Here is a 27,433-nt window from a genome sequence, read left to right on the forward strand (position 1 = left end):
GCTCCAGAGATGCAGTCAGAAGATGGGAGAAAGTTGTAGAAAGTCAACCATCACTGCAGCTCTCCACCAGTCGGGACTTTATGGCAGAGTGGGCCTATGGAAGCCACTCCTCAGTGCAAGACACATGAAAGCCCACATGGAGTTTGCAAAAAAACACCTGAAGGACTCCAAGATGGTGAGAAATAAGATTCTCTGGTCTGATTAGACCAAGATAGAACTTTTTGGCCTTAATTCTAAGTGGTATGTGTGGAGAAAACCAGGCACTGCTCATCACCTGTTCAATACAGTCCCAACAGTGAAGCATGTTGGTGGAAGCATCATGCTATGGGGGGTGTTTTTCAGCTGCAGGGACAGGACGATTGGTTGCAATCGAGGGAAAGATGAATGTGGCCAAGTACAGGGATATCCTGAACGAAAACCTTCTCCAGAGTGCTCAGGACCTCAGACTGGGCTGAAGGTTTACAATAATCCTAAGCACACAGCTAAAATAACGAAGGAGTGGCTTCACAACAACTCCGTGACTGTTCTTGAATGGCCCAGCCAGAGCCCTGACTTAAACCCAATTGAGCATCTCTGGAGAGACCTAAAAATGGCTGTCCACCAAAGTTTACCATCCAACCTGACAGAACTGGAGAGGATCTGCAAGGAGGAATGGCAGAGGATCCCCAAATCCAGGTATGAAAAACTTGTTGCATCTTTCCCAAAAAGACTCTGGCTGTATTAGATCAAAAGGGTGCTTCTACTAAATACTGAGCAAAGGGTCTGAATACTTAGAACCATGTGATATTTCAGTTTTTCTTTTTTAATAAACCTGCAAAAATGTCAACAATTCTGTGTTTTTCTGTCAATATGGGGTGCTGTGTGTACATTAATGAGGAAAAAAAAATAACTTAAATGATTTTAGCAAATGGCTGCAATATAACAAAGAGTGAAAAATGTAAGGGGGTCTGAATACTTTCTGTCCCCACTGTACATCTCCTAACCCTGACCAATGAGAGAACTGAAATCACATACAGAGTATTCCCACGTCCAAAAATTTCAACATGTTTCGCCGTGACGGCTTAATCAGGAAAAGAACGAGGGTATTCAATTAGAGGGTATAAAACAGCAAAATATGCACAACCACAATCCTATTGCTTTATTGGTATGGTAATACTGGGAGCTCATGCAGACGGGAAGACTAAGGAAGTCATTGGCATGTCCTCTGTGCATAAAGCGGACACACCCATCTAAGGGATCTCAGTATGTCTTACTCTGATATATTGGACTGCTCCAGTCTCCCCTAAACGTCAAGGCTAATAAAGTGCATAGGAGTAATAGAGCAGCGGAGAACCGAGGAGGCAAATTCCCAAAAAGGGAAAGATGGTTCAAAGGTAATCCTCAGGATTAACCCCAGAGACAAAAGAGGACAAGCCTCCTTATGAGGAGGTGTCCTTGCTTGCTCAATAGGGAGAATTCTTCTGCAGTTCTCAGGGATCCGGCAGAAGGAGGGTCAAGACGAATGGGGGACTTCCTCAATAGCTTCAAGGTACAAACTGGAGTTACGAAAGTTTCTGTCTCATCGTTTTCTCAGAGATGTTCCTAAGGATCCAGAGAAAAAGAAATCTTACTCTCAAGCATTGGTGTTCATGGCAGCCCCCATGTAAGAGCAAAGGTTGGGAGGACATTCTGGATTTCAAAAATCTAAATTAAATTCCTGAATATAATCTCTCTTTTTTTGCATGAAGCAAAATCAGTTATCTCCATCCTACAAGGAGGAGAACTTCTGGCGTCAATTGACATCAAAGATGCATATCTCCATATGCCTATTTCCTCGCTCACTAGTAATATCTACTTTTCAAAGTGGAAAATCTTCATTTTCATTGTGTAGCTCTGCTTTCCAATCTAGCTACTGCACCTCGAGTACAAAGGTTCTGGCTCCTCTTCTAGCCAGATTGAGGGCCCAAGGTATAATGATTATGGTTTACCTAGTCGATCTGTTTTTGGTAGACCAGTCGATAGCCCGCTTAGACCAAAGTATGGTCACCACATTCGACTATCTGGAATATCTAGGTCAGATTCTCAACCTAGGAGAAATCTTCTTTAAATCCATGAAGAAAATACTTGGGTCTGATCATAGGTACACCCAGAAAAGGGTATTCTCACCCCAGGCAAAGATCAGCACCATAAAGGAACTGATTTAGGTGGCCAAAGCAAGATGAATTTCTCTTATTTAACTTTGCATGAGGTTGTTGGGAAAGATGGTGGCTTCATTAGAAGCCATTCCTTATGCTCAGTTTCATTCAAAACTGCTGCAAAACAAGTATCTTATTGGCTTGAAATAAAGGGTTCAAGCTCTACATTCCCAATGTGTCCGACTCCAAAGCCTATGGCCACAACACCCTGATTGCGGACGATCTCGTCCGATCTTGGAGGCTAAGCAGGGTCGGGCCTGGTTAGTACCCGGATGAAAGACCACCTGGAAATACCAGGTGCTGTAGGCCGGGTGCGCCGGAGCCTCAGTTTTTGGTTTATATCCAAAAATCTGCAAAGGGGGAAAAATCCTTCCTTCAGTTACCTGGGAAATAGTAACAACATATGCCAACCGTTTTTTGTTTAGGTTGGGGAACAGTCCTGAAGGAGGCAACTGTCCAAGAGAAGTGGCCCAGATCAGAAATGGCCTTGCCCATTAACATTTTAGAAATTCAGGCAGAGCACTTGGTCTTGAGGGCCTGAACATTCAGTTTACGGTATTGACCTGCCAGGACTCAATCCGTCTAGGCCACAGCAATGGCCTATATTAATCACCAAGGGGGCAAAAGAAGTTGTGCAGCCCAGAGAAAGGTGAATCATAATCTATCTTGGGCAGAAAATAATGTACTTTGCCTATCGGCAGTCTTCATTCTAGGAATAGAAAATTGGCAGGCAGACTAATTGAGCTGCCAGCAGTTGTTCCCCGGAGAATGGTTCCTTCACCCCGATATCTTCCTGTCAATATGTCAAAGATGGGGGATCCCAAACATAGGTCTGTTTGCATTCAGGTTCAACAAGGAAATCGACAACTTTGTGTCAAGAACAAGGGATCCGCTAGCATACGGAACAGATGCCTTGCTATTCCCGTAGAATCGGTTCTCACTGATTTGTGCTTTCCCTCCTATTCTGCCTGTGTTCATGACTTCTTCACAGGATCAAGCAGGAAGGGAAGTCATTGATTCTTGTGACCCCCAGCGGGGCCCAGGAAATCTTGGTGTGCAGAGATCGTAAAGATGGCAATAGGGGGCCCAAAAAAATGGACCCTACCATCACGGCCAGACCTTCTCTCGCAAGGTCCGGAGTTACATCCTACTCTACAAACACTAAATTTAACGGTTTGGCTATTGAGACCCACACTCTGAAGAAGTATGGGCTGTCAAGTTCAGTAGTTTTCTACCTTGGTTAATGCAAGGGAGCCGGCCTCCATAATTATATACTATGGAGTCTGGGAAACATATGTCTCCTGGTTTGAACCCAGGAGCTGCACCCCAGGAAATAGGTCAAAGGCAGAGTCCTTGACTTTCTGTAGATGGGGCGAGAAATAAAGCTGGACTTGAGTACTTTCTAGGGACAGGTCTCAGCCTTATCGGTTCTGTTACAAAAACAGCTTTTTTTGAGCCGATATGACATATTCCCTTAGTCCTTTTGTTGACAAGGAAACTAGTTTTTCTGGTAACCATATCTTCTACAAGAAGGGTATCAGAGTTGGTTGCTCTTTCTTGTAAAGAGCCATATTATTATTATTCTCAAGGATAAGGTAGTATTACGTCCTCATCGTTACTTATCAGGTTTTTATCTAAACCAGGATATTGTTCTACCTTCATTTTTTTACAGAACCCTGTTCTATGGAAGAAAAATCACTACATTCTCTTGATGTGATGAAAGCACTCGAAGGCGACTGATCAGATTCGGAAAACAGATGTTTTGTTCGTATTGCCTGAAGGTCCTAAAAGAGGACTGGCAGTATCGAAATCTACTATTTCTAAATGGATTCAACAAGTAATCGTTCAGGCTTATGGTTTAAAGAGGTAGATTCCACCCTCTCAAATCAAAACGCACTCCTCTTGGGCTGTTAGTGCTCCGTGGGCAGTGCACCACTAAGCCTCCATGGCTCAAATCTGCAAGGCCGCAACTTGGTCTTCAATCCATACATTCACCAGATTCTATCAGGTGAATGTAAAAAGGCATGAGGATATCGCCTTTTGTGCGTAGTGTGCTGCAGGCAGCAGTATAACTCCTCTAGTCTCATGTTGCCCTAATTCTGTTGTGTCTCCCTCCCCTCAGTTGGCATTGCTATGGGACATCCCACATAGTAACTACTATGGCTCTGTGTCCCGTGATGTACGATTAAAGAAAATAGGATTTTTATATCAGCTTACCTGTAAAATCCTTTTCTTCTTGAACTACATCATGGGACACAGAGGTCCCACCCCTCTTTCTAGTATACATGTGTATTGCTTTGCCACAATACTGAGGTACTCGAGGTATGGGAGGGGTTATATAGGGAGGCAACTTCCTGTTTAGGTTGTGCCAGTGTCCAGCATCTGAAGGTGGCCTATAACCCACATAGTAACTACTATGGCTCTGTGTCCCATGATGTAAGCTGTTATAAAAATCCTATTTTTACCCTTTTCTGTAGTAGGACTTCTATTTTTACCTTCTTCTGTAGAACGGTTCGGCCCGAGCATAAGTTTGGGCCTAACTTTGGTTGTTCGGATGTTCTGCGAACACTGAACAATATGAGGTGTTCGGGGAAAATTCGGAATACATTAAAGTCTATGGGACACTAACATGAAAAATCAAAAGTGCTCATTTTAAAGGCTTATATGCAAGTTATTGTCATAAATAGCCTTTGGGGACCTGGGTCCTGCCCCAGGGGACATATATCAATGCAAAAATTTTTTTTTAAAATGGCCGTTTTTTCGGGAGCAGTGATTTTTTTTAATGCTTAAAGTGAAACAATAAAAAGAAATATTTCTTTAAATATAGTGCCTGGGAGGTGTCTATAATATGCCTGTAAAGTGGCAAATTTTTCCTGTGTTTAGAACAGTACCACAGCAAAATTACATTTCTAAAGGAAAAATTGTCATTTAAAACTGCTCGTGGCTGTAATGAATTGTCAGGTCTTGGCAATATAGATAAAACTCATGAAAAAAAGAGCATAGGATCCCCCCAGTCCATTATTAGGCCCTTTGGCCCTTGAGGAGGGGGGGGCGCTCTCTCGTCCACCCCTCTTTTCCTGTGGCCTGCCAGGTTGCATGCTGGGATAAGGGTGTGGTATGGATTTTGGGGGGGACCCCTACGCCATTTTTAAAAAAAATTTGGCGCAGGGTTACCCTTAATTTCCATATCAGACCCAAAGAGCCTGTTATGAATTTATGAATTTTAGGGGGACCCCCACGCAAATTTTTTTTTTTTAATTTTGGTTCGGGGTTCCCTTTAATATTCCTACCAGACCCAAAGGGCCTGGTAATGGACTGGGGGGGATTCCATGCTCTTTTTTTCAATAAGTTTTATCTATATTGCCGAGACCCGACAATTCATTACAGCCACGAGCAGTTTTAAATGACAATTTTCCCTTTAGAAATGTCATTTTGCTGCGGTACTGTTATAAACACGGGAAAACTGCGCCACTTTACAGGCATACTATAGACACCCCCCAGGCATGATATTTAAAGGAATATTTCATTTTTATTGTTTCACTTTAAGCATTAAAAAAATCACTGCTCCCGAAAAAATGGCCGTTTAAAAAAAAAAAATTTGTATTGATACATGTCCCCTGGGGCAGGACCTGGGTCCCCAAACACTTTTTATGACAATAACTTGCATATAAGCCTTTAAAATGAGCACTTTTGATTATTCATGTTCGTGTCCCATAGACTTTAACAGTGTTCGTGTGTTCTGCCAAATGTTTTGCCTGTTCGGTATGTTCTGGTGTGAACTGAACAGGGGGGGGGGGTGTTCGGGCCATCCCTATTCTGTAGATATGATAAATCTGACAAGCATCATTGATCTCCACAGCCTTTAAGCATATAGGGATGTACCATTTTTTTGCCAAGACCTAGAATGTATGCCACTGTTGCAATACTGTTACAATATGACACTGTCAGTGGACCCTCTCATGGCAGGAATTCTTGATAAGGATTTCCATGCCAGCAGATGGACAAGGTCATCACCATCTTGGCATTTCATCAGAGCATTCTACATGTTGCCATTAACCTAAAATACAGAAATTCAGTCAATTACACCAAAATGTTATAACTAGCCTCTAAAGGCAAGATTCAAAGCTTCTGCCAATTCTCCACAACTTTAAGTTCTGTATTTTCTGGGAACCACCTGAAGTGGCCTCTTAAAGTGTAGCTAAAGCCAAACATTTTTTCTACTTTTGGATAGAGTCAGGATGGATTTCTATTCCTGACTCTGTCCCCACTGGGGAGTTTCACCTTTACCCATTGTCACAAATACTAGAAATGAGAAAAAATTAGATCAGAGAAAAAAATCTTCCAATCTTTGGGTGGCAGGTGTTTAAGATAGCATTTCCCTCAACTTGGAGAGATTTCCTCTTACTTCTTGTTGTGCCTCTGGGAGAGGAAGTTAATTATCAATGACACAGGTGACAAAAAAATCCTGACAGGTTTAACTTATCACTATCGAAAACTAAAAAAGTTTTGGTTTCAGATGTACCTAAAATAATTTTTGCAACATACTCTTCTAGTTACATTGCAAATTTTGTTTTATTTTTTCTTCTTTAGGTTTATACATTTCCATTCCCAAACCACTATCCAAAAGGAGAGCGCAGCAGTAATCATCTTCTTTTGTGCTGAAACATTCTCACGGAAACTTAAAGGCTAAGTTCATCTTTGCTCACCTTTTTTTTTCTAAATTCCAGCTCCCCTATGTACCAATATGGAGAATATAACCATCTTCCAAAATTAACATTTCGAATAGAATAAATTTGAATAGAAAAGAATACAATACAATACAATTAAAAAACACAAGAATAGAATAGAATAGAATAGAATAGAATAGAATAGAATAGAAAATAACCATTTCCCAAATTTCAAATAGAATCAGTTCGAATTAGAATAGAATAGAAAAATAGATTAGAATAGGAAGATGGTTATATTCTATTCTGTTGTTTTTTTCTATACTATTGTGTTTTTTACTATTCTATTCTACTCTATTCTTTTCTATTCTATTCACATTCGAATTTATTCTATTTGAATTTTGGAAAACGGTTATATTATTTCAATTCTATTCTATTGTTTTTATAATTCTATTCTTTTCTATTTTATTCGAATTTCAGAAGATGGTTATAATCTATTTAATTCTATTCTTTTTTCATTCTATTCTATTCTATTCCATTCTATTCTGTTCTTTTATGTTCTATCCTATTTTGTTCTGTTTTACTCTATTATATTTTATTCTTTTATTTCCTGTTATATTCTTTTATTTCCTGTTATATTATTTTATTTCCTGTTATATTCTTTTCTATTCTGTTATTTTTTCTATTCTATTCCTTTATTTTGTATTCCATTTTATTCTCTATTGGAAAACTATTCGAATTCGAAATCTACTCAAATTAGAAAATATTCGAAATTGATTTGAAAACTTTTTGAATCAATCTGAATTAGAATTTGAAAATTCAAATTGATTTGAATATGAATAAACAAATGCATTTAGAAAATGAATAAAACAGATTAAACAAATTTAACTAAACTAATTTAAGTAAATAACTAATCAAAATGAAACAAAACAAATTTTTTCGTTCTGCACATGTCTATTCCACATTCTTATTGCTCTGACAGTGAAAAGACCCCTACGCGGTTTAAGGTTAAACTGCTTCTCCTCCAGTCTCATTGTGTGGCCCCCTGTCTTCTTACACTCCCTGAGACTGAATAGTTTCTGACCTATGCTGGGATCACCATTGAGATACAGTCAGGTCCATATATATTTGGAGACAGGCACAATTTTAGTTTTTACAGGTATTTACCAAAATATATTCAAGCTATAGTTATATAATGGATATGGGCTCTTAGGTTTAATTTGAGGGTATGTACAGCTCTTAAGAATAGCAACCCCCCCCCTTTTTTCAAGGAACCAAAAGTAATTGGATAATTTAATCAAAAGCGGCTTTCATGGCCAGGTGTGGGCTACTCCTTTGTTATTTCTACTTCAATTAAGCAGGTAAAAGGTCTGAAGTTGATTCTAAGTGTGGTAATTGCATTTGGAATCTATTGCTGTAAACCTACATCATGCATCAGCTGCAACATTAGGAATGGCCAAATCAACAGTTTGGTACATTCTGGAGGAAAGAAGAACACATTGGTGAGCTCAGCAACATAAAAAGGCCTGGACATCCACGGAAGACAACAGTGGTGGATGATCGCAAAATCCTCTCTATGGTAAAGAAAAACCCATTCATAACATCCAGATAAGTGAAGTCCAGGAGGTGGGCGTATCATTGTCAAAGTCTACAATCAAGAGAAGACTTAATGAGCGCAAATACAGAGGGTTCACCACAAGGTGCAGACCATTCATAGGTGTTTATTGGTGATGTGACAGAAGACAGAAGCAGCCAGGTGAATTCTGCAGTGTTTAGAGGTATACTGTCAGCTCAGATTCAGCCAAATGCAGCAAAGTTGATTGGATGGCGCTTCACAATACAGATGGACCGTCCTTGCTAAAGAGCCAGTAACCGACTAATAAGTCAGCCCAGTTCTGCAGGAACCCGAACCCCTCTTTCCTACACCAATTCCTCAGCCACTTGTTCAGTTCCCTAAGATCCTGCTGCTTCTCTGGTGTGGCTCGAGGCACAGGCAGTATTTCAGAGAAAACCACCTTGGAGGTCCTTCTCCTCAATCTATTCCCTAAGTCCCTGAAATCATTTTTTAGGAATCTCCACCTTCCTCTCACTTTGTCATTGATGCCAACGTGTACCATGACCACTGGGTCCTCCCCAGCCCTACCCAGTAATCTGTCCACCCGATCCATGATGTGCCGAACCCGAGCATCTGATAAACAACATATCGTTCGGCAACCATGGTCTTTCTGACAGATTGCCCTCTCTGTTCTCCTAATAATTGAGTCCCTTACTACCAGCATTTGTCTAGCCTTTCCTGCATCTCTGCTCCCCTCCTTACTGGAGCCATCACTCCCCTAGCAGCTAGGGGAGGGCGTCTACTCCAGCACTGCCACCCCTGAGCTTATATCCTCATCATCATTCAACCTGGCATATTTGTTGGGGTATACCAGCTCAGGACTGGCCTCCCTAGCGCTCTTCCCCCTACCCCTCCTTTTAGTTATCACACAGCTACTTACCTCTGGCTCCTGTGCCTCCATGTCTCCAACCTGCTCTTCACTGGCTCCTGCCAGCAACTGCTGGGTAATGTCCAAGTTCCTTTCTGGGTTGTCGATGCATCTCAGTGTTGCCACCTGATTCTCCAGAACCAGAATCTGGGCTTCCTGAGGATTGGTGATCTGGATGGAATACTCCAGATGTGGCTGAACCAGAGTTTTACAGTGCCTTGAAAAAGTATTCATAGTATTCAAATTTTCCACATTTTGTCATGTTACAATCAAAAATGCAAATGTAATTTATTGGGATTTTATGTGATAGACCACCACAAAGTGGAAGGAAAATGATAATTGATTTTACAGATTTTTTACAAATAAATATGTGAAAATTGTGGTATGCATTTGTATTCAGCCTCCCTGACTCAATACTTTGTATTTTTTTGCAAAATCCAGATTCACCACATCCACAGGTGTTTCCTTATCTAGATGGCAGCTTACTTCCTCATAGAATGTTAACAGATTGGTTTGACAAGAACGACTGTGTGATGGTGTGACCAGAAATGTGTGGACTGCCACAGAGAATACCAGGCACAAGTACAGTGTAAAATAATATAATTTATTTAAAAATAAGTGAACGACATAAATGTAAATCCACCTCCAATATACCAAACTGTGTAAAACAAATCAGAGGACCAAACAAACAGTGACACACAATGAACAACTGTCCAAACCAAATATATACAGCAAGCAAAGAATGAAAAGTGTAGTCGTAACAGAGCCAGCGTCATACACAGGAGACCAAGCAGAGGGAGCTGGGAGCAAGACAGGACAGGGAGAGGGTAGCAGGAGGCGGAGAGAGCAGGTGGGAAGGGATCAGGCTGCAGGGTCAGGATTTGGGTCCAGAAACAGGAAGCAGGATGCAACAACACAGGAATGCAGGTCAGGGGCACATGGAGACAGAACACCAAGGCAGGAATGAAAAGCATAGGCAGGGCTTAAATACACATCCTGCAAGGTGATGACTGACTACATGAGATGATCTATTGGCTGCTGAGAGACAACCGTTGGTGGACACCAGAACTGCAGCCTATGGATCTGGGAGCCACAGTGCCACCAGTAGATGAACCCCTTCCTGATAGTACCCCCCCTCCAAGGAGCGGCCTCTGGACGCTCCAAACAGCCATAGCTGAATGAGTCCATAAAAGATAGTCATCTGTTACACAAGTCTAGAGCAAAAGTTTCTCGTAGGTGGAAGAAATGCCGGGTTCCAAGTGAAATGCCCTACTGCCAACATCAAACAATAGGCACAGTGTCCCACCGCCCGGGTCAGGTGACTGTCTGGATACCCCACCTCTGGGTTCAAGCAACTGGCTGGGTGTTCTGCCGGCCAGATCTGAGATGTACAGCATTCAATACTCCAAGTCCCTCAAAACAACAGGTATCCCAATGCTGGGTTCCCACGTTTTATCTGCAAACTTAGCCCTGGGGTCATGTGAAAACTCCTGAACCCTGATACTGAAGTATCTTGTCATAACCATGTAGCTTGCCTGGTTTCCAGGACTTACTCTGCACATCAAAAGCCACCCAGGTCTCTCTGAGGCACTGGTTACCCGACCCAGATCCCCTAGTGCACACAGAGCTGTGGCAATTGCATCTAGATCATGGCAAGGCACAGATAGTACCCTATCATTCCCCAGGAGCTTACAATGACCAGGACCATGAAGGCAAATGCAGCTACCAGTTACCAAGGATATGTCCGGACCAGCAGGCTTGGGCGCCATAGGAGCAACACACTGCCAGAGGGACTCAACTATGGCCACCGTCAAATGAATCTCAGGCAAAGCAAGTAACCCATATAAGGCACGTGAGGACTCAGAGCTTTCAGACCCATTAGCAGGTGGACACTTAACCTTTGCAAGACAATCCAACTGAGCAGCTGGCATAGAGTCAGTATAACCTGGCTGGGTTATAGGTAGAAGACAACTAAGATCAGGCTGGTCATTGGTCAGAGGATCATCAGAGGTGGGCTGGACATTAGGCACGGGACCATCAGGCTGGACATCTGGCACCTGATCATCAGAGGCAGGCGGGTCGTCAGATAGCAGATCATCAAGTATAGACTTAACATTGAGCAGGAGATCATCAGAGGCAGACAGGTTGTTGGGGACAGGATTCCCAGAGGAAAGCTGGGAATCAGGTACCAGATTATCAAGCTGGGCAGCAGGCACCAGATAAACAAGCTGGGCAGCAGGCACTGAATCATAAAACTGGGCAGCTGGCACCGGATCATCAGGCTGGGCATCGGGCAGATGCACATCAGGCTGGGCAGTGGGCAGAGGCACATCAGGCTGGGCAGCGGGCAGAGGCACATCAAGCTGGGCAGCAGGCAGAGGCACATCAGGCTGGGCAGCAGGCCGAGGCACATCAGGCTGGGCAGTGGGCAGAGGTACATGAAGGTCAGGTGGGTTATCAGGTTCAGAATTGTCAAAGGCTGGCCTAACCCCATTGGAAATCATAGAGGCAGGCTTGAGCAGATTGGCTGGCGTGCAAGCAGGCTGGAGTAGATCAGCTTGCGTGGAAGCAGACTGAAGCAGATCGGCTGGTGTGGAAGCAGACTGAAGCAGTACAACTGGAGTGGAAGCAGACTTGAGCAGATCAGTTGGTGTGGAAGCAGACTCGAGCAGATCAGCTGGCATGGAAGCAGACTGGAGAAGATCAGCTGGAGTGGAAGCAGACTAGAGCAGATCGGTTGGCGTGGAAGCAGACTGGAGCAGATTGGCTGGCGTGGAAGCAGACTGGAGCAGATCGGCTGTTATAGAAGCAGACTGGAGCAGATCAGCTGGCGTGGAAACAGACTGGAGCAGATCGGCTGGTGTGGAGGCAGACTGGAGAAGATCAGCTGGTGTGGGTTTAGCCAAAGAGGTTCTGCATGTGAATGCAGGGCTGTGAGCAGTTGCTGGAAGAGAAGAGAGGATGGTAAAAAAGAGGGAGTAGTTGCTAAGGAGGATTTCTGTGGGATTACCACAGGCATCGGAGAAGTAATCTTCAATGGGAGTAAAGGCAGGGTAGGAGCAGTAAATGAAAACAGAGTACTGACATATAGTGGGTAGTAGGTTATACTGGGCTACAACTGTGGTTGCTGTGGATGACGGAGAGATACTTGAGAAGGTGAATGTCTAGCAGCAGGAATGAGTTGTTGCAAGCTGACTGAGGCTGAGTGCAATATATCTTACCATGCTTGTAATAATGTTTGAACACAGTTCAGTTTACACTCTGCTTGTCTGACAAGAGACTGCACTGCTTTAATACACTCCACTAGCACCTGTTGGGAACATGTTGAATAGTGCTCAAAGAAATAAGCAGAGTCATCCTCCAATAACCATACCAGTGATTCTACCTGAGTCATACTGAAGGGGGGAGAAAAGTCATCACTGCCTTTAGGAATAGTGGACAAAGCCAGTTCTGCACAAAGTAGAAAAAGTGTTGACTCCGAGGATTGGATGTGCCATCATCCCATAAATAATTAGAAAGCAAATATAAACCTCAAATTTGGGTTTTTAAAGGCAATGTAACAAAGGATAAGATTAAAATAATTTATTAGTATACAAAAAATTCATAACATACAACAATAGAAAAAATAGAAAAATAGACTTCAATAAAGAAATGAATGTTTAAAATCAAGTTGCATGATGATGTAAGGAAAGAGAATATTAATCATAGACCGTGATACATTCTGCTACGAGATACAATCACCACCAATGCGATACGGTGGCGTCAAGTAACAGTATTCCGACGCGTTTCAACTTATAGCTTCAAAAGAGACTTCCTCTGGGAAAATTGTATCAAAATAACAATGTTACCAACTGCATGCATAAATCCATAGAATGATGGAGTATATAGAATTCACTAAAACAACTTACATTTTTCATGCATTCATGAAAACCTACTAAAATGTATTCCCAACACCTAGGTAAGAGAGTCTCTACCATCCGTTGTCCCTGCTGCCCTAAATCCTCTGCAGGACGGCCAGATAAATTTGTAAAAATCCCAAAATATGGCGACAAAAGAGCAGGACTTGATGGCTGTATGAACAAAAGAAGTACAAGGTGTAAGAAAGAAAAGCTGGGAAGAGAATCCCCCCTAGGGTATGTACTTCCCCAGGATATTCCCATCCAGGTATTTCCATTCTGTCTATCAAGGGCTTACCTTGTAAAGCAAAGAAACCGGGTATGGTTCAGGCTGCAGGTGCACCTGCAGTGAGAAGCCTTTGCAGTTGTGTTCCTCTCAGTCGAACACCGAGGGAGGAAATGACACCATTTGCCATCCCTGACATCCTTATGTAGGGTGTGGACATGGTAACTAGAGGGAGGCGTCGCGTCTCCACAGTGACGCCGCACCTCTAATCTAAAAAGGAGACTGACGTGTCATCCCGCTGTAGCCTATGCGGCATGGGTGGAATTGCTTGAGGGAAGGAGGTGTTGTGTTAGCATGGCAACGCCTCGTGAGCGGCTCCTGTATAGGTCTGATGTCCCACATCGCCAGCACATGACCAGGCGTGATGGCGCGTATCAGCTCCAGGGATGATAAACATCCCCTCGGATGATAACGCCACCATCTTAGAAGAGGGCAAATTGCCCAGAACGCCAGGTGGAGGGACAAAAAGTCCAGTCCACGTGGGGGGGCAGTGAAATAATGCATAATGACTAGGCTACGGATTGTAGCACAATGCATATAAGGTTAAAGAAAATAATGGGTCCTGGAAAAAAGTGACGGCGTAAGTGGCAACAGACCTGTCTTTATGGACGGCTAAAAATTGCCATAACACCCCCAGGGATCAACATCTCCTCATGTCCCAAACCTTGGAACTGGGGAGATGGAGCCCTGAAAGGACTAAAAACCACTGACACAGATAGTCCCCTGGTCTGAAAAATCAAAACCCGGGGGTATGGATGCTGCAGTGTACAATACTGCGGCCCCCCTGTGCCAGGTAGGGATAAGGGAAACAAAGGGACAAAATCCTCCCATGGGGGAACTGGAGGCATAAGGAGACTCAAAACCTTGGCCCTGGGAAACAAAGACAGTGTGTTTGAATTGGTTTTAGTTATGATCATATACAAACATACAGTTACAATCAAAACGTATAAGTGAATACTATTAAACAAGTCCTCATATAGAGGATAGCCATGTATATTAAAATGATCAACATATGGTTATAGTGAAAACATAAAAAAAGGGGAAATAAATAAATGTAAACCCTCCCAGAATTCAATCTCAAGTTTAGTATATCCCTAACAACCTGGGGGTTCGCAAAGGACCCCCTTGGGGGAACCCTAGAAGAGGAAGAGACAGCATCCACATAAAGTACAGGTTTGGATTGTGGGTGGAAGGAGTGACTTGCTTTGGGTGAATATCTCAGCAGGTTAGAACTAGCCATGAACCATAGGTGTACACAGCCTATTGCATTAGTTTGTGCATCCCAGAGCTCAAACACATATGTGTGTGTGCATGTGTATATATACTGACGGTGTCAGTAGAGCAGCGGATGGTATCAGTAGGGCAGAGATTGGTGTCAGTAGGGCAGTGGATGATGTCAGTAGTCTTTATTTTTATTATTTTATTTTTTATTATTTTTTAAAATTATTTATTTATTTATTTTTTTTTACACATTTTTTAGGAGCCCCGTTAGGGGGTTTTGGTGAAATATCAGGGGTTTAAACAGGAGGAATCTGCGCCACACAGGGTGATTAGGGTGTGCCCAGGCACACCTGGCACACCCTGTGCACACGTCTATGTTGTGAACATAAGAATTCAAGAAGGGAGTTTAATAAGGGAGTTTAGTCAGTCTTCCCAGAGCAATAGCCCTTCAGAAAGGGTCTAAAGCTCTCAACTTAATTTAGACCAGGGGGGTGGTGGCCCTAAGGTATCTGATCTAGCGCATTTCACGTTGGAGCAGGACCTTGTTGCAGTCACCCCCCCTAATAGGTATATGCAGCCTGTCCAGAACTGTAAAGTTAACCGAGGGTAATTTGTAGTTGTGTTGTCTGGCAACATGTCTACCCAGGGGTAGATATAGATTACCAATACGCATACTCTGCATGTGTTTGTCCACCCATTTTCCTAATTCTTGTTGTGTATTCGCGACATAGAAGGCACCACACTGGCATTGCATGAGGTAGACAACGCCTTGCGTCTTGCAATTGGCAAAGTGGTGCAGGGAGAACGTCTCCCCATTAGGCATAGCCAGCGTGGTTCTTCTACCAATGACATTGCACTGTGCACAGGAACCACAGGGGTAGGTACCCCAGGTTTTACAGGGATCCTTTCTAGCATTCCCCTTATACTCGCTCTGTGTTAGTTGATTCCCTAGGGAACCAGATTTTTTATAGGTAATCTGTGGCTTCTGAGTTACCAGTCCTTTTAAGATAGAGTCCTCTGTGAGGATTGGCCAATGTTTGGAGATGATTTTTCTTATTTCATGATGTTCATTTGAGAATCTCATAATGATCCTAGTAGTGGTGTCTAGTCCTTTTTAAGGGCAGATTTTGTATAGCCCCTATTCATCAACCTGATAGTAAGTAAATCTGACTCACGTTGGAAATCCTCATTTGTACTGCAATTCCTTCGAAGCCGAAGGAATTGGCTGAAGGGAATAGATTTCTTGAGAGGGTCAGGGTGAAAGCTATCAGCATGCAACAGCGTGTTGCCAACGGTTTCTTTCCTGTAGAGCCTACTGGAAAGACCACCTGCGTGATCCTTGAAAATAGTGACATCCAAAAAATTGACCTCTTGGAGGTCAGAAGTCATTGTAAAGAAAAGGTTAAAATTATTTTGATTCATAAGGTTTAGGCAATCTTTTAATTCCTCCTTAGGGCCATCCCAGATAATTAGTATGTCATCTATGTATCTCTGCCACATACAGATGTGGTGAGTATACATAGATGCTGATTCCCCTAGTAAAAAGTCCTTCTCCCACTCCCCCAGGTACAGGTTGGCATATGAGGGTGCACAGCATGTCCCCATAGCCACTCCCTGCACCTGGAGGTAGTGGGAGCCTTTAAACGGGAAGGTGTTATGCTTCAGAATAAAGTCCAACATGTAAAGAACAAAAGCATTGAACTTCCAATCAGTGGTTGCCCTTTGACTCAGGACACGTTCAATGGCTAAAAATCATGCAGAATGCTGTTATAAAGTGATTCCACATCAACTGTAACAAGTATGGCGGAGTTGGGGATAACCAGATTGTCCAAGATTTCTAATAGATTAATTGCATGCCTTATATAGGAGGGCAGGTCCATAACATGAGGTCTAAGGTATTGATCTATAATTTGACTGATTACCTCCGTGATGGAACCATTCCCGGAAATTATAGGTCTTCCTTTTTGTGCTCCTTCGGCAAGGCAGTGCAGAAGCCAGTTCTGCGTAAGCTCGAATCAGTGGCTGAACATCACCAAACAACATCCTGCCCTGATCAACTAGAGAAGGAGCAAGGCAAATGCATTCACTTGATTTCTAGTCCACTCCTTCGATATCTGGCAGCAGTTTTCATTTTCCTTTGTCACTAGCAAAGAAAAGTATATAACCTCCTCAGAATGCCTGTGCAGCCACTTCTGATCAGGACTGGCCTTGGAGTTATGTCAGGAACTGGTGTGACCAGAAATGTATGGACTGCCACAAAGAATACCAGGCACAAGTACAGGCACAAGTACAGAGGAAAACAATATAATTTATTTAAAAATAAGTGAATAACAAAAAAGTAAACGCACCTCCAATACGCCAAACTGTATAAAACAAACCAGAAAACCAAACAAACAGTGACACACAATGAACAACTGCCCAAACCAAATATATACAGCAAGCAGGGAATGCAAAGCGTAGTCGTAACCGAGCCAGCGTCATACATGGGAGGTCAAGCAGAGGGAGCTGGAAGCAAGACAAGACAGGGAGAGGGTAACAGGAGACGGAGAGAGCAGGTGGAAGGGGATCAGGCTGCAGGGTCTGGATCAGGGTCCAGGAACAGGAAGCAGGATGCAGGAACACAGGAATGCAGGTCAGGAGCACATGGAGACAGAACACCAAGGCAGAAATGAAGAGCATAGACAGCACTTAAATACAGATTCTGCAACAAGCATCAGGTGATGACTGTTTGCATGAGATGATCTTCTGGCTGCTGAGGGACACCCACTGGTAGACACCGGAACTGCAGCCTATGGATCTGGGATCCACAGTGCCACCAGCAGCTGAGCTCTTTCCTGACAACAACCCTTCGTAAACCCATGCTGATTGCTACTAATGATACTGTTTTCATTATCAAATTCTTGGATATAGTCCCTTATCATCCCCTCCAATAGTTTACAAACTATCGATGTTAGACTGACAGGCCTGTAGTTTGCAGGAATATATCTCTAGTATTATGCATTGTCCAAGATCTGCGTGAATGTCCACTTTAAAGTGGTTCTAAAGGCAGAAAGTTGTTTTTACCTTGTTGCATTCTATGCATTAAGGTAAAAATAACCTTCTGGGTGCAGCATCCCCCCCCTCCAGTCCCCCCTTATACTTACTTGAGCCCCATCTCGATCCAGTGATGTTTATGAAAGTAGCGGCTCTCCTGGGTCTCTCTCTCCTCATTGACTCACTCAGAAGTGGGAGCCATTGGCTCCTGCTGCTGTCAATCACAGTCGGTGAGCCAATGAGGAGGGGGTGGGGCTGAGCCATGCTCTGTTTGTGAATGTCCATTTACAGTAATACGGCTAGAGAGTAAGCCTGTTCAAGTGCCCCCATAACAAGAGCCTTGCTTTAGGGGCACTCGGCAGGGGGAGGAGCACAGACAGCTGGTGGGGGACCCAAAAAGAAGAGGATTGGAGCTGTTCTGTGCAAAACCATTGCACATAGCAGGCAAGTATGACATGTTTGTTATTTTTTTAAAAGACATAACCTTTAGAATCACTTTAAGCAATTCTGTTGTGCCCCCATGTCTCCATACAGCTAGTGGTGATGATGCAAGAGTTGTCAGCTCTACCCCTTCCTCCTCCTCCTTCTCCTCCTCCTCCATGCCCTCCTCTGCTTAATTGTCCTTTGAACCACAAGTACCCCCTAAGCGTTCAAGGGGCTATTCAATGAGTCAGGCTAAAAAGTGCCATGCAGTGCTTCAGCTTGTGTGTCTGGGGCCGGGAACAACACCGGAGCAGGGGCAGGCCCAGAGGTGGTTCACGCCATGCCAGTCGGAGCCAGGAAATGGCGGTGTGCGATAATGGCACAAACCACCTGTTCACCCCTGTTCACCCTGCCTGGCACATGTCCTCAATTTGGTGGGGCAACGTTTTCTAAATAGGTACCCAGGTTTGGAGATCTGCTAAAGCAGACCAAAAGAGTCTGTAGGCATTTCAGTCTGTCATACACAGCCAGTGTTCGGTTGGCTGAAATTCAGCAGTAATTCCACCTGCCTGTAAACTGCCTGATTGGTGACATGCCCACCAGGTGGAACTCAACTCTGGCAATGCTGCAGCGGCTGCACATGCAGGAGAGGGCCATCAACAAATACCTGTGTGAGTATGGCACAATGACAGGCTCTGCTTTTTTTCCCCACACCAATGGCTGCTCATATAGGATGCATGCACTGTACTGTCACCATTTGAGGAGGCCACAAGGATAGTGAGCCATGACAATGCATGCATCAGTAACAGAATCCCTGTTGTGTTCCTGTTGTAGCAGACTCTATGTGACATTATTGACAGGGCACTCAAGGCAGAGCAGTAGGACGAAGAGGAGGACTTCCTTTCCTCTCAAGGCCCACTTTCTGCAGACACCATTGTTCCTACACTACAGAACACACAAGAGGAGAAGGAGGAGGATGATTCTGGCAGTTTTGGAGGCATTAAAGCAGATGAAGACATATGTCAAACAGTAAGAGATGGTTTTACATCCCCAGAACCCTTGGGAGTAGTACGTGGCTTGGAGGAGGCAATTCCAGATACTATAATCCTCAGTGACCCTGAGGAGTCTCTTTTCATGCCTCCGCAAATTTGTGGTGCATGGGCTCCCTCATGCTTCAATGCTTGCGAAAGGACCCAAGAATACGTAGCGTAAAGGAGAAGGATCACTATCGGTTGGCAACCCTCGTTGACCACTGTTACAAGGGGAAAGTCTCAAAACTCATCCCGTCCCCACAGAGAGTGAAGAAAATGAAATCTCTTAAAGATACCTTAAAGAGGAGTTTATCTAATGCTTTTCCCGACTCTGGTAGGTTACAGTGTCGTGGAAAACGTAGTTTTGAGGCTTCTGTTGGTCAAGAGAGGAGCGGCAGAGAAGGCAGGTGCCTAAGTGATGCATTTCACAATTTTTTTAGTCCTTGCCACCCAGGGCTGTCAGCTTCCACATCCCATCGGCAGCATCTGCATCACATGGTGGACGATTATCTAAGGGAGAAAACAGAGATAGAGAGCTATCCAGTCGATGATCCACTGACTTACTGGGTCATAAGAATAGACCACTGGCCAGAACTTGCCCAGTATGCAATTGAGCTGCTGGACTGTCCTGCATCCAGCGTGCTTTCAAAATGGGCATTCAGTGCTGCTGGAGGTTACTGATAATAGAACGTGTCTGTCCACAGGAGGACCATCTGACATTTATCAAAATGAATCAGTCCTGGATTAACAGCAGCTATGAAGCCCCTGATGCCGATGTCTTTGGGATGTGGAATCTCTGCAGGACTTCTAGGCTGCCTAGCGTTGTGTGTGTTGATTTCATCTGGAAGACTTTTTTTTTGGTGTAGGATTCATGGGCACAATTAACACCCAAATACCAATTTTTCCACATCTGTTTGACAGGTGCACATCAATAAAATTTTTGACAGCAAGGACAATTCTTGCTTTCATCTAGAGTACCAAAATAGGGTTACGGTGTGAAGGCACCACGACACCCAAAGACCAATTTTTCCGCACCTGTTAGACAGGTGCATATTCCCTTCACGACCGTATGCAAATTTGCATTCATGGCTTGAAGGGCAGCTGCAGGCATCACCCCATTACCGTTTCTTAGAGCGGGTGGTTGGCTCTTTAAGTGATAACAACCGATGCGACTAAAAGCAGCTTGGCTGTTATCCTAAAGGAGCGGGAGGGGATGTCCCCCCTCCCACCACCTTCCACCACTCTTCCCGGGCCTCTCGTCCCACCGGGAGACCCGAGCCACCAGCTGGCGCATTCGCCGGCTAGGCTTAGACCCAAACGAAGCCGGATTCAACTCTGATCGGGTCTCTGATGTAAAATCCCAGAAGCGGATTTGCATTGGCTGCCAATGGCGCCGATTTAAAAAAAATGACAGTATTCAGAATTGCTAATTTTGGCAATCTGAATGCTTTTAAGTGCAAAGGAGGGATTGGGGGTGTTTTAGACCCTCAATCCCTCCATAAAGAGTACCTGTCACTGCCTATTACTGTCACAAGAGATGTTTGCAGTCCTTGTAAAAGCAAAAAAAGTGATCCAATTTTTTTTTTTAAAGAGACAATGTAAAAAAAAAAAAAAAAAAAGTTTTAAAGCGCCCCCGTCCCCACGTGCTCGCGTAACAAAGAAAACAGATATGTAAGTCATGTCTGCAAATGTAAATGTGTTCAAATCACACTTGTGTGGTATCCCTGCGATTGTCAGAGTGAGAGCAATAATTCTAGCAAAAGACCCTCTCTGTAACTCTAACCTGGTAACTGTTACATTTTTCTAAATGCGTCGCCTATGGAGATTTTTAGGTACCGTAGTTTGTCACCATTCCACGAGTGTGCACAATTTCAAAGCATGACATGTTAGGTATCTATTTACTTGACGTAACATCATCTTTCACATTATACAAAAAACTTGGGCTAACTTTACTGTTTAGTTTTTTCTTAATTCATGAAAGTGTCTTTTTTCCCAAAAAAATGCCTTTTAAAGACCACTGCGCAAATGCTGTGTGACATTAAATATTGCAATGATTACCATTTTATTCTCAAGGGTCTCTGCTAAAAAAATATATATAATGTTTGGGGGTTCTAAGTAATTTTTTAGCAAAAAATACTGATTTTAGCTTGTAAGCAACAAATGTCAGAAACAGGCTTAGGCGTGAAAGGGATATAATTGCAATTTTTGACAGCAAGGCCAATTCTTGCTTTCATCAAGAGTACCTCTATAGGGTTATGGCGTGAAGGCACCACGGACACCCAAAGATTGATTTTTCCGCACCCGTTTGACAGGTGCATGTCATTAAAATTTTTCACAGCCAGGCCAATTCTTGCTTTCATCAAGAGTACCTCAGTAGGGTTACAGTGTGAAGGCACCACCGACACCCAAAGACCAATTTTTCCGCACTAGTTTGACAGATGCATATCATTTCAATTTTTGACAGCAAGGCCAGTTCTTGCTTTCATCAAGAGTACTTCATTAGGGTTATGGTGTGAAGGTGCCACCGACACCCAAAGACCAGTTTTTCTGCTGTGGAAGAGACACCAGAATTTATCCAAAAAATCTTGAAACTTGTTCCCAGTGCACATACAGACTGGCTTGGCAAGCCGTTGCTTAAAAAATAAAGAAAGTTTGCAGGGAAAATGTCATTTTTTTGGCTTTAGAAATGCAATTATTGCTGCAGCAGCTTTTGTACACATTACAGATGTGCCACTTTACAGGTAGACTAAGGGGACCCCCCAGGCACTATAGTGAAAGAATTTTTTCATTTTTATGCTTTCACTTTAAGCATCAATATATCACTGCTCATTTAAAAAATTTTTTACAAACTTATTTTCATTGATACATGTCCCCCAGGGCAGTACCCAGACTCCCAAAACCATTGTATGCCCAATTACTTGCATATAAGCCTTCAAAATGGGCACTTTTGATATTTCCAGTTTAGGTCCCATAAACTTTAATGAGGTTCGTTATTCGTTTCTGAACTTTCGCGATGTTCGAAAATTCCAGTGCGAACCGAACAGGGGGTCGTTCGGCCCATCCCCAACACTGGCAATGATTTCTCATTGAACTGAGCAAAATTATTATATAAAAAAGGGCCTTTGAATCCATATTAACAGAAGAAATCATATTTGTCCTGGAAAGATCTCAAGTTCAGATACTGTATGTAGGCTAGAAAATAAAGATCACACCTGAAAACTGCTCTAGTCAGGAAAAAATGGGTTAAACTTATTAAATATAATGTGGTTCAATTACTAAAGGTGTAAGAATGTCCACCTAGCTCAGTGAAGCTGTGTTCAATTATCCAGTCACGTTCAAGAGAATTTTTTTTAATTCTCCTGCATATGATTGGATATTTAAAGTGATCACAGGGTCACCAGGCTAAGTTAATTTTTTATCTATTTAGTAAATCAATCCCAGTGTGGTTTATATGCAACACTAGGAATGTGAGAGGTTTAACAGAAATAGTAACATTTTTCTGAAGAATTCTGTCTGATAATATTTTACTATGGCAGTGCTCCATTATTGTGCTCTATAATTAATCATGAAAACTTGATTAGAGTTCGATATCATCGATGATTAATATGCCATTTTCTTCTTGGAACCCATATCAAATGGGAGACACAACAAATACGCAGGAAAGAAAAAAAACAATTTCCATAAATAGTCTGTATAAATTATAAGATATGGATTATGTAGGCTTGCTACATTGTGCTACTATGAACACAACATCCTACTGATTTTTTTTTAACATTGACATTCACCCACCCTTCACAACAGAACTTTCAGTTGCTGGCCTTTGAGTTTCTGTCTCCAAGTAACTAGTCATATCATGCTGGTACAGTGAAACAGCACTTCATTGATTAGTTCCATGATTAATGCTGAGCAGTAGTAATGCTTATCTTTACTCAGGCAGAAACTTAAAGAGGAGTGGAGGTCTAAATATGTAATGTGACTGTGAGCTACATGGAGTAGAGGTAAATGTCATAGAAAAGTTCAGAAGGTGAAATATGCATAACTGTTACAAATGTCAACATGCAGAAAACCAAAGCATATATAATTCTTCACATTGAACACAGCAGGTATCTGCCCGATTGTGAGCAGACCAAATCTAGAGGAGTCCTTTCAGCAATTCAGATTTCTTATGATATTGCTGGGCACCCTGCAGTGATTGTCAGTTCTATAACCAATTCATACGTCTTGCTTATTTAGGGGTATGAGCTGAGGTGTTTGCTTTTCTGACAGTGTTTACATTATATTATGAAAGGCATTTTGATCAAAGATCAGATGTGTTCCTATATCCTATCTATTAAAGGAAAATAAAGACATACAGTATGCAGTGATATGATTAGCGCACAGTAGCAGGAAGTGTCACATACTACTGTAAATGCAAAATGCACAAATATACAGCAGACATGGTTCTTTGATTCCCAGAGTTGTTATGTGGACACAGGAAATGAATGGGAGTTGTACCCTAATACTTTTGCCATATAAGGTATGCTTTGACCCATTCCTTCTGCTCATAGCGATTATAGTAATTATGTCAATTTAGGAAAATAAGAAAAAAAAGCTGCTGACATGTATAAAAGAAGGCACTTAGAGGCACCCTGGGAAGTTATTTTTTGGCAAAAAATGAAATTGGGGATGAATGAATGTGCATGAGTTCAGTTAGTGGAGGGGATTCATGAAATCCTGCATACAATCTTAATAATTTTGAACCTTAAATTGAACCCCATCACACTCTATGGGAACAAAATTTAATAAACATAGCTGGCCATTTTCAAAGCTAATAGGCAGGGAATGGTCAAAAAAATGATGAGGCTAGTCATACTCTGAAATAAAAGTTAGAATGTATTATTTGAAAGACACTAGCCACAAATATTATACAGTCACTTAACAGTATGTAAGTAGTTTCTTTAGGCTGCAATGAGAGAAGGAGAGACAAGACGGGTTTTGAAACATTCTTGACAGAATTGTCAAGATTGTATATTATCTGAAAGACAATAGCCACAAATATTTGCCAGTGAACTTGAAAAGGCCACATATTTGCCAACAGCAGGTTTTACACTTCAGCATGCATTCATTATTTTGCAGCTGAGGTTTAGCTGTTAAAACACCGACACGTTTACAGTGTCAGAGCCTCAGAATAGGCCACCCATTTTGTTTATGCAATTTAGTTGCACATGTAAGATTTATCCTGCAGCAAACATTAGGAATTTGGCAGCTGAGATTAAGCTGAGGAAACATTGTGTGTGGCACTTTTACAGTGCCAAAGCACTTGAAAAGGTCAGGAGAAGTGTCAGGAGCTGGTAATGGTGGCAGGCCAGGAAAGATGTCAGGTACTGGTAATGGTGGCATGCCAGGAAAGATGTCAGGTACTGGTAATGGTGGCATGCCAGGAAAGATGTCAGGTACTGGTAATGGTGGCATGCCAGGAAAGGTGTCAGAGTCTGTTAATGGTGCTAGGCCACAATAGATATCAGGAACTGGTAATGGTGGTAGGCCAGGAGAGGTGTCAAGAGCTGGTAATTGTAGCTGTAACTTTTTTGTGGGGACTAAAAGAAGATGAAAAATTCAGTTGATAGCATCAGCAGCAGTTTTTTCATTTGCTGATCCAGGGCTGGTTCATTTTTTGAAAATGAGCCAGTCCACAGTATTAAGGGACAGGTGGAATCACATCTCTGTAACACTACACTACAGTGCACTGGCCGCAGGGCAAGCTAAAAACTCTAGTGAATACTGTGCAAGCTCCAGCCAGTCTGGAACCCAATATTCCATGGAAGAGTGTCTGAATCAGCCCTGGACCCCAAATAGTCTTCAATATTTTGATTGAGGAACTGCTTGTGAGTACTTATTGTAGCTGAGCCTGTCCACTGTGGTTTAAAAAATCTATTTTAAATATAGCTGAGGCAGCCACTGCCATCACTGTTCCTCCTTTCAAGGGTGTGAGGATCAGATTAGGCACGAGAGGGGATTCTGCCACTATCAGGAATTGTGGCCAAGAGGTTCTTCTACAGAACCTTCTCTAAGTGGTACATTGTGTGCTCCCTTTGGGATGGTAGCATTAGATCTTCCATTTTCCCCCTGTATAAGGGATCCAAAGGGTTGGCCAACCAATAATGGCCCCTCTCCTTCATGGCCCAAATCGTGGGATTCCTGTGCAGGCATATCAACATGAGCCTACCTGTCATAAATTGTCTGCAGCAGAAGACCCCGAGTCCTCTGTGTCACTGAGAACATCAGTGTAATAGATGATCTCATGGCATCCACGTACAACTCCCAGGGTTTGGGAGGAGTGAAACATCTCCCTGGAAGCAGGCCATGTTTCTTACCCCTTTCTTCACCTTATAGGGATAGAGGCAGTAGACAAAGGGGGAAGCCATTCTCTTTGTTCTGCTGCTGTGCCACAAGTATCTTGTCAATTACACTACCCAGAGTCTGCTACAGGAGGAACAAGGAGTAATTATGTTGCTAATCCCTGCCTCATTGTGTCTCACCATTCTGTTTGTCTCTTCAAAAGGTGATAAGATGTTACATGTGTCCTGAATCATGAACCACTAATATAGTGAAAAGAACCCCAGCCTCCCACAGCTTGTCCTTGTACTCACACAGATACTTATTGACAACTCAATGCTGCTGGTGCAGCTGCTGCACTATAGCCATCATTGAGTTTCAGTGCCTAAGGCTGTGACATATCAAGTGGTTGGCAGGTACATTGTGTTGCTGCTGCATTTATGCCAGGTGAACTTTTTAAGGGTATGACTGCCTAAAGTGGCTGTATACTCTTCTTGCCTAATGCAGGTACCTAACCAGGAATCACTGCACCACCTGTGCCAGGAAAAATACATATGCGAATTTTCCTTACCGAAGGGTGGTCAATAGGTTGGCACCATTGTCATACACAACCTTGCCTGGCACAAGATGGTGTGGGGTCAATCACCTCCAGGCCTGGCCTTAGAGAGCTGCCAGAATTCCTGGCCCAGTGTGGCTCCTAGACATACCAGATGCAAAACAGTAGGGCAGTGCTTTGTTGTCTGTAAAGTTGCAGGGTCTCTGGGGCTCTTGGGGGGGGGGAGTGACTGGTGGTTCTTAGAAATCGGGGGATAAGACCATTGAAGAGAAGACTATAGGGGAATGCACTGTCACTGACACCAAGATACAAGACATGGGGCAGTACCAACAGCTCCAGCAGTGTGCCCTGTCCTGCATTCTTACTAGCTGCCAAAAGATTTATGCAATATATGGAAAAGGATATGTAGCATATCTGCCCATGCTTGCTGGACCATGTGTCTATGGTCTTGTGACTGCTGACAGAATGGTCCTGTAAAACAGAAACATTCCCTTCCATATGCTGGTGAAAGACAGAGATGGCCTTCTGGGCAAAATTATAGTTGCCGAATATCTGCCACTGTGGTTTAGCACAGGCCAGAAATTCACAAAAGGAGTCCAACTCCATAAGCTGAAATGGCAGCAGCTTAAAAGTAAGACGTTTTGCCACGCTGGCATTGAAATGCTGGGTGTAAGTGGGTGGGGACTTTTGTTTTTCCTTAGCTACAGCATCTGTGGAAGAAGCACCTGCCTGGTCAAGGATACTCCTGGAGATTGCAGGGTGGGTACCTAGGCTTGACCCTAATCAAAGTGGCCTCATGCGTGACCCTATTCCCTATTTCATCTAGCATAAGGTTAGCAATTGAAACCCTTTGTAAGACTTTTAAGACTGGTAGAGTATACAGAAAGCACAGGAGTGCAGAATGGTATGGGAGCCTGGTGTAGAAGTCCAGATGCCGGAAGAGAAGTGAACTTTAAACAGCAGGCAGGAATCGGGAACACTGGCAACAGATGCTGAGCAGGAGCAGAGCAGGGAAGTCCGGGTACAAGCTGGGTTTGGCAACGGGCAGGCTACGAGGTACAAAAGAGCAGGCAGAAGAGTAGTCAAACAGGCAGAGGTCAGGTGCGGACAGAGTTCAGAGGAATCCAAGAAACAAGCCGGGTCGTCAGGACATCAAAGCACAGGTACAGGAAACAGGAACAAGGCATGGAAGAGCTGCTGATCAGGCAGCACCGAGCAGAGTGTGAAGCAAGCCTAAATAGGGCGATTGGCGCCAAACGCCGCGCACGTGTGCGCGCCGACGTGCACAGGCACGCGCGCGCCTCGAACACTGGCACGTGCACTAGCACCCACAGGAGTACGCCGACCAGTG

The 27,433-nt window shown here is 43.3% G+C and overlaps 1 pseudogene; it reads left to right on the plus strand.

The window, feature by feature from the left end:
- The first annotated feature begins 2,364 nt into the window (after window positions 1-2,364).
- LOC141134961 (5S ribosomal RNA) lies at window positions 2,365-2,483 on the plus strand (annotated as a pseudogene).
- Window positions 2,484-27,433: the final 24,950 nt, after the last annotated feature.

Source organism: Aquarana catesbeiana, linkage group LG03 (assembly GCF_042186555.1).
Source record: "Aquarana catesbeiana isolate 2022-GZ linkage group LG03, ASM4218655v1, whole genome shotgun sequence".
NCBI lineage: Eukaryota > Metazoa > Chordata > Amphibia > Anura > Ranidae > Aquarana > Aquarana catesbeiana.